The sequence below is a fragment of the Emydura macquarii genome, unplaced genomic scaffold (genome assembly GCF_026122565.2).
Source record: "Emydura macquarii macquarii isolate MOO-44397 ecotype Brisbane River unplaced genomic scaffold, CSIRO-AGI_Emac_v2 contig_3484, whole genome shotgun sequence".
Lineage (NCBI taxonomy): Eukaryota > Metazoa > Chordata > Testudines > Chelidae > Emydura > Emydura macquarii.
Window position 1 is genome coordinate 1 of NW_027133621.1, and position 8073 is coordinate 8073.

An 8073-nucleotide genomic window follows, 5' to 3' on the forward strand; every position below is an offset into this window, starting at 1 on the left:
TCGTGCTGTGACTGGCTCCCGGCTGCCAGGGCAATGAGAACAGGTTTGCCACTAAAGACGAATGTCTCCAGACCTGTGGACAGCCTGGTAAGAGAATGACGGGAATGCAGCTGCCCAGGTACTAGAGATGTGAACACACAGATCTGGGGACACATCTAGGCAAAATCATTTCAAATTAAATCTATTCAAACAGCAGAAAAATGTCAGTCACTTCTGTAGCCAGAGCCCGATTCCCAGAACGTCCAGCTTGCCAATGTATGCACCTAATTTGCATGGAAAATTGCACGTGTATTTTGTCTGCCCCTGTGGCTGCCAAATATTCATGAAAACCTGCCTGTCACCATTCTTCCACGAAAGGTTTAAATGGTGCAATTGGTGAGCCTGGGTTCCCATGAGCGACAGAGACAGAGACTCTCTTGGCTGGGTCAGGAGCTGCCCAGGTCAGAAGGATAACGCTGGAAATGTATCCGGGCCACAGGCGCCATCGCAGAAGGAGAGTTCGTGCTGCTGTTTATGATTGGGAAAGGGACTAAATACAAGGTCCCTTTGCTGACTGTGGCAATCAATCCCAACCCTGCTTTGGAAGGCCCATGGGGGCAGGGGTGTAGCCACCTGACCACAGCAGGTGCTTGCCACATTCCTCAAATGCCAGCCTGTTGCCACATTTCCCTTTGGAGCAGGAACTAACATGCCACTTTCTCAGGCCGTTGGGTGATTCGGCAGCTGTTCCCTTCTCCCGTTGTCAAAGGGACGAAAGGCTACCCGGGGGGGGACGCTTTGCAGCGAGGACAGAGTAGCTGTGATGAGCCGTTGGCCCTGCTGCTCGCCACGCCGCCCTGTTTGAAATGCTTCTGCAAGGGTTGCGGTGCCCTTGGCATCCCTTAGTGCCATGTTTACCCAGCCTTCTCCCAGGCAACGCCCCAGACAGAATTCCTCTCCTAACCCCTCCATCTGCTCGGCGGCTTGGCCGGCGCCGGCAGGGAAAGGTCGCCCCTCCCTGCGATGAGCTCTCGGTGAGACGGGAGCCGGAGGAGGGACCCCTCGCTCAAGGGGCAGGAGGGCCGTGGGAGGCTGGGCTGGAGATGGGGGAGAGGCAGGCTCAGGGATGTATCTCTGCAGCTGGCCTGGCTGGCTGGGCCTCCTGCCTCCTGCCTGAGGCTGCTTTGGCTCCCGGAGTTTGCCTGGTGGCAGCTCCCGAGGTCACACGGCCCCACGCACTCGGCCCTGCCGCCAGGACAGCGACTGCCCGAAGGGCCGGGTGCAGCCACATCGGCCGTGCCCTCCACCAGTGCTTCAAGGCGGTGCCAGGCAGAACTGCTCTGCCTGTATCTGACACCGGGGAGACACACAGCTGAGTGCTGGGGCGAGCACAGCTCCCTGCCTGCCGGGATCCCTGCGCCCAGCCCGCTGCACGAGGCAGTCCAGCACTGCAGGCCCTTGCCGCTGTCCCCGCTCCCAGCCGCTGGACCAGCCCCTGGCCTGACTGACCTCCCTTTCTTCCGCAGGGCAGGCCAGAGAGCGACCGGGAAGAAGAGCTGAGCACGTGAGAGCAGAGCCTGCGGGGGCATGGACGGGACCCTCCCATACGGCCTCCACCTGCCACCGGCCCCTCTCGCCCGTGGTCTGACCTCGCCCGGTCCAGGCGCTGCATAATAAAGAGCTGAGCTCAGCTGGCCTCCCTGTGCTGTCCTGTGTTGGGTCTCACTGGCCCTGCACGTCTGCCCGGGACAATCCCCCTCCCCTCCCTCCAGCGAGCCATCGCCCCATCGCTCTGGGCACAGAAAGCAGGGCCCTGCTCCACCCTGCTCCCCTCACCCCGGCGCTGCTGGCCCTGGCGATGATGATGACAATAGCCTGCCTCACCAGCGCTGCCATTGCCTGGGAAACTGCTCTATAGAGCGGCCCCTGGCCGTAGGGCAGCCGAACAGTGTGTGGCCTCCCCTCTGCCCAGGCCTTCAGCTGAGTCGTGTAAGAGGAGTCCATGGTGCAGCTCGTGCTGGGCATTGGCACTGACATGGGGCTGGTGACTGCAGTCCAGCCTGCGGCGGAAGCTCACGGCTCGGGATTTAATGGCAATAACAGTCCTACCGAACACCCCTGTAGACCGGCACCCGGCACCTCCAACCCCCTGCCAGGGCTCAGAGGAGTCATACTCGGCCGGAGTGCAGCTGAGGTGGGGGTCCCGGGGCAGGAGTGAGTCCCAGGCTCCGACACTGGGGAAATGGCTCACACTGCCAGGGGGTGCTGGGCATGTCCTCTCTAACCCCGGCACAGCGCCCAGGAGCCCGGCTTTGCCTCTGGCTCACAGATCCAGCTCGCCTCAGAGCTGAAGCAGCAGCCACCTTCCGGCACTGTAGCTGCCAGACCAGGCGTGCAGACGTCTTTCCAGGACGCAGCCTGGAGTGCGAGGTGTCATGAAGATACTCAGCGGTCCCCAGTCAGCCAGCAGCCAGCCCAAGCAGGGACTCCCCTGAGAGTTGCTGGGCTGGTCTCACTCCGTGTCCGTTTAATCGGCAAGGAAAAGCGACGGCATCGTCCATAGTAGGGAGGTGACACATCTGCCTGGGTGCTTTTAGGGGGCGATTCTACCCCACCCACAAGCACTGAGTCTGTGTCTAAGAAAAGGAAACGTATTAAAAGGAGCAAACCCAGCCCTGAGCTGGGGAAACGCTGCCACGCTGACGGGGAAGTTTGCAACCAGCGCGTCAAACTCCTGGCCACAGCATCTTGGACAGGGTCCTTCTTCCCACGTCCCACCTTGCAGCATGGAAGCTCGAGGGAGGAATGTCTCTAACATGCCCACCACCCCTTTCCTTCCCTGCAGTCCGCTCCCCGGCTGCTGTCTGAGTCGGCAATGACCCGAGTCCAGGGAAGCGTTGGGGTGGCTTTGCCTCCTACCTCTGCGGGGAGAGGGTGGCTGAGTGACACCTCTGCCCCACGGCTTGGTGTCTCTGCAGGCTCTGCCGCTGTCTGCACTGCCACCACTGCTCCGCCCTGGCCAGCGTCCTCGCGGACTCTCTGCCGCACAGGTGCTGAGAACAGCCTGTACTTGGCTTTGCCAAAGCCTTATGGAAAAACGCCCCCGGGAAGCAGCAAGTGGCTCCACCTGGAACCTCTGGCTGGACCCGGGGAGCTGAGGAACGTGGACACAGTAAAAAAACCAGACCCTCCAGCTCCCAGCCGGATGTTTCACTTCTGGAGCCTACTGAGACGAGGCTGGAACCTTGCAATCTTTGCACCCTTTGGGCCCCGTCTGCCTGGAGAGCCAAGCCCAGTCACTGCGCGGCTCAGACTATGTGCAGGGCAGAGACAGGTACGGGCTCTCCTGGGAACCGCGGAATGGCCACGTCAATGCGAAGGACACTCCATCCGCGTCACTAGTCACAGGGAAATAGACGTTCAGTCAGAGGGAAATATACGGAGGGTAAAGATTTTAATTCTCAGCCCACAGCCCCCAACGCCAGCTAGCAGCATGGGGGTAACGGAGGGACAGACGCGGGGCGAACGCAGGGCATGGAACTGCCATGCTTAGCCGTCAGCATCATGCACGGCTGGCCAGGAAGAGAAGGTTTCTGGGTGGTCAGTCTCCTCCCCGGCTGTGGGCATGTGGACTGGAGGCATTCTCAGTCCCAGCCTGTGGTGTAACCGTTCGCCCCACTCACCGCTGGACTGCTGCTTCCTGCTGCTTGTCTGGAGGATTAGCTCAAGGCTGACGCCTCCGTCCATGTCTGCACACCGTCACTCCTTCGCCGCCGTTCGCCTGTAGCCCCTGGCAGCTGTCGGGAAGTGCAGCATCTCTTCGGGACTTGGCCTCTGGCCGGCTCACTCCCTATTCCCCCCTTTCAGGGGAGGTTTAGCTCCGCAGTAGTCCAGCCACGTCCCAAGGGGTGACTGCAATAGATTGTCCAACCACTTCCCTAGTGACCCCGGCCCAGCCCTGCTCTGTGTCCTGGCCCAGCGACACTGCAGACGGCAGCCGTGTGCTGCATCCCCTCCAACTCCTCAGGACGTTTCCATGGGCCACTTCCCCACAGACCCACCTTCTTCACCCTCACCTCAGGGCCTCAGCCAGCCAGGAGCTCCTGCCCCGCACCTCTCTGTCCGGGGTGCGAGCCTCCCTTCACCTGCAAAGCAGCCACTTCTCCCTCCTCGCGCCCCACAGCCTGCCGTCAGCCCCGCAGCTCCGTTTAGACGGGCCCACTGGGCCCTGATTGGCTGCTTCCCGTGCAGCCTTCCCAGGGCTCTAGAAACTTTCTGGGGTGGGTGCCCTTCACACAGCCCTAGCGCGCACCCACTGGTTTTTCAGGAATTGCGGTTTGTCATGTGCCGCCTGCTCTTTCGGCCACAAACCCTATTTTTCGGGTGTAACCGGTTCAGAGAAGACAAAGGCAGAGCTCCAAGGTGCCCCCTTCCCTCCTGAGTTCATTTCCCTCGCTGGGAAAAAGGGGCACCGGTGGAAACCGTGCCTGGCCCAGGCCGTTCCGAGTCCTGCAGAGGTGGCTCCCATAGAGCCAGGATTAAGGGCCCCCGGCAGTACCCGAGATGCTGCAGTGCCTGGCCGCTCCCGAGCCCTAGCGGGGGGACTTGGGGAGGCAGGGAAAGGAGCGTCCCGTCCCGGAGGGGGTGCAGGAGGCTGGATCTGTGGGGACAAGGAGCATTTAGGGGAGGCGTGCCCATACCGGGGGGAGTGGACAAGAACCCCTCCCCGGAGAAAGTGCCGTACAGAGGGCCCTGTGGAACGCCCGGAAGGAAAAGGGGACCCCTTCGGGCTGGCCAGTCTGTGAGGCCAAAGAGAGGAAGGGGTTGGTTGAACCTGGCAGGTCACTGAAGGGGGAGGCGTGGGGCAGAGGTTAGGTCCCCTCTGTGCCTCTGCCCTCGCCCCCAGCCCAGCTGTGGGGCTGGGGTAAAGAAGGCTGGCAGGGAAGAACCCCACAGCTGAAGGTGCTGATGAGAAGAAGCCAGGAATGTGCCTAATGAGGCAAGAGGGAACAGCTGCGCCCAGCTGCAGGGTGCATATAACCCAGCCAGGCAGACACGCAGGGAGGCAGGGCTAGGGAGGAGGGGGGAAGCGCTGCACCCTAGTTTGTCCCCTGGCCAAGCAAGGGGGAGCAGCCCACAGCCTTGGGGCAAGTGGGCCTGGTTCAGGAATGAGTCTGAATTGATGCACTGTAAATAAATGAGCTCGGGTGATTGCACTGGGTGGAGCCTGTGAGTCCTGTTATTGTAGAGAGGTGAGACCACCCAGAGGATCCAGGCAGGCAGGGGGCCTGTGGCAATGGGTCACATGCCCCCTATTTCCAGTCTGAATCGGTCTAGCTTCCACTTCCAGCTAGAGGATCATGTTATACTTTCCTCTGCTAGACTGAAAAGCCATTCCATAAATATGCGTTTCCCTGGAGTTCGAGACTGTCATCAAGTCACCTCTTCAGTCAGCTCAATAGACGCGCAGCACAGGGACTGAGCTCTTTGCCTCTCTTTTCTAATCCTTCGAGCGTTCTAGTGGCTCGTTGAACCCTCTCCGGTTTGTCAGCCTCTTTCTTGAAGTGTGGGCACCAGAGCTGGACACAGGATTCCAGCAGTGGTTGCACTTTGCCAAATACAGACAGTAACTAACCTCTCTAGTCCTCTGTAAGAGCCTCCTGTTTATGCATCCCAGGATCTCATTAGTTCTCTAGGCCAGTGTCACACTGGGAGCGCATGTTCAGCTGACTATCCACCACACCCCCCAAATCTTTTTCTGAGTTCCTGCTTCCCGGGATAGCGTCCTCCGGTCTGTAAATATGGCCATCATTCGGTGCTCCTAGATGTACGCATTTAGACATAGTAAAATGCACATTGTTTATTTGCACCCAGTTTAGACAGGGATCCAGCTCACTCTGAATCCGTGACCTGGCCTTTTTATTACTGCCCGCACCCCCAATTTCTGTGTCCTCTACAAACTTTACCAGTGATGATTTTCTGTTGTCTTCCTGAACACTGATAAAAATGTGAAATAGTGAAGGGTCACGAACTGATCCCTGTGAGACCCCACTGGAAACACACCCGCTCCATGGCAATTCCCCATTTCCAATTACATTGGGAGACTGTTCAGTTACCCAGCTTTTATATCCTTCTAGGGTTTTTTACACAAAATGTCATATGGTATCAAGTCAAATGCCTTGCAGGAGTCTGAGTCTATTACGTCAACACTATTACCTGTGTCAGCCACACTTGTGATCTCATGGAGCAAAGATATCGCATTAGTTTGACAGGGTCCCGTGCACAGCTACAGACTGGGGGCCGACAGGCTAGGCAGCAGTTCTGCAGAAAAGGACCTGGGGGTAACAGTGGATAAAAAGCTGGATTTGAGTCAGCAGTGTGCTGTGGTTGCCAAGAAGGCTAATAGCATATTGGGCTGCATTAGTAGGAGCTTTGCCAGCAGATCGGGGGAAGTGATTATTCCCCTCTATTCAGCATTGGTGAGGCCACATTTGGAGTATTGTGTCCAGTTTTGGGCCCCCCACTACAAAAAGGATATGGACAAGTTGGAGAGAGTCCAGCGGAGGGCAACAAAAATGATTAGGGGGCTGGAGCACAGGACTTATGAGGAGAGGCTGAGGGAACTAGGCTTGTTTAGTCTGCAGAAAAGAAGAATGAGGGGGGATTTGATAGCAGCCTTCAACTACCTGAAAGGCAGTTCCAGGGAGGATGGAGCTAGGCTGTTCTCAGTGGTGGCAGATGACAGAACAAGGAGCAATGGTCTCAAGTTGCAGTGGGGCAGGTCTAGGTTGGATATTAGGAAAACGTTTTCCCCTAGGAGGGTGGTGAAGCACTGGAATGGGTTACCTAGGGAGGTGGTGGAATCTCCATCATTAGAGGTTTTTAAACTGTGGCTTGACAAAGCCCTGGCTGGGATGATTGACCTGAGGTTAGTCCTCCTTTGAGCAGGGGGTTGGACTACATATCTCCCGAGGTCCCTTCCAACTCTATGATTATAACTGCGTCATCCCGTTCACCCTTTTAAAAAATTGGTATATCTTTAGCTTCCTTCCAGTCATCTGGAACATCCCCAGTGCTCCCAGACGATCGAAGATCCACACGTGCCATCCAGCGGGATCCGCAGCCTGCTCGTTAGCTCCGGCCGGAGCCAGGGTCGGACGCTCCCTGCTCGCAGCACAGCTCGGGGGAGGATTCCAGGTCCCAGCCACACTGGACCCGGGGACTCCAGGGAGAGAGTTCTGCAGACGGGCTGACACCCGGCCCGGCTGTGTCTGCGGCTCCGTGCCCAGGAGAGCGCGGACTGAGCCATGGATAATGAAGATGCCCTCAGCCGTCTCCTCAGACCGTGTCCAGTGACCCTGGAAGTGGCTGAGATAGGCATAAGAGCTGCAGAGAGCCAGCCCAGCTGGGACGAGGGCAGGGCAGCTCCCACCGCCTGGCCAAGGCCTGCCCCCTCCCTTCAGCAGGTGCAGGAGCTGCCTGAGGTGGCAAAGCGCCGAGGGGGACCTGGGCCCACTCCACGGTGGGGCGAGCGAGAGAACGCGCACACAGGCTGCAGGGGTGTGGAGGGCTGGTGTTAAAAGTTAAAGGCAAGCCTTGCCTATCTCCCTGAATAAACCACACCCCTCTGTACCAGCCAGGAGATTTATCCTCCCACGACAAATGATGCCAATTGAGTCATAATTTCGCTTGTGTACTAATATTTGCAGGTCAGCCCACACACTCCTTGCATGTCTGTACAGACATCTAAGATGCTGAGCAGATTCCTCCACTGGTTTCCCTCTTGTGACTCCTATGGCCCTGTTGTCATAAATCACCACTGCCCAGATGACGTCCCTGCATCTCATAAAAATACCTGGAAAGCACAAATGCTCTGCCTTGGGAAAGGAACTGTGTGAGCGACTCTATGTAATCCCCAGCCAGCAAGGGGCCTGTGCCCCACGGGGTGATGCAGAACAACAGTCCGAGCTCTGGCTGTCTCTCAGACCCAGAGAGCGTACTCTTCCCAGGGTCATCAGACCTTAGGGGAATGGGCATGTGCCACTCATAATGGGAGCATGCATGTACTGCTGATCTGGGGTTCTCACACCCTAT

At 58.1% G+C, this 8073-nt stretch overlaps 1 long non-coding RNA gene across 1 annotated transcript; it reads left to right on the forward strand.

Moving 5' to 3' along the window:
• The first annotated feature begins 5062 nt into the window (after positions 1 to 5062).
• Positions 5063 to 7768, forward strand: LOC137144752 (uncharacterized). The gene is made up of 2 exons (XR_010917479.1): positions 5063 to 5231; positions 7023 to 7768. It is a non-coding gene; the product is annotated as an uncharacterized lncRNA (long non-coding RNA).
• Positions 7769 to 8073: the final 305 nt, after the last annotated feature.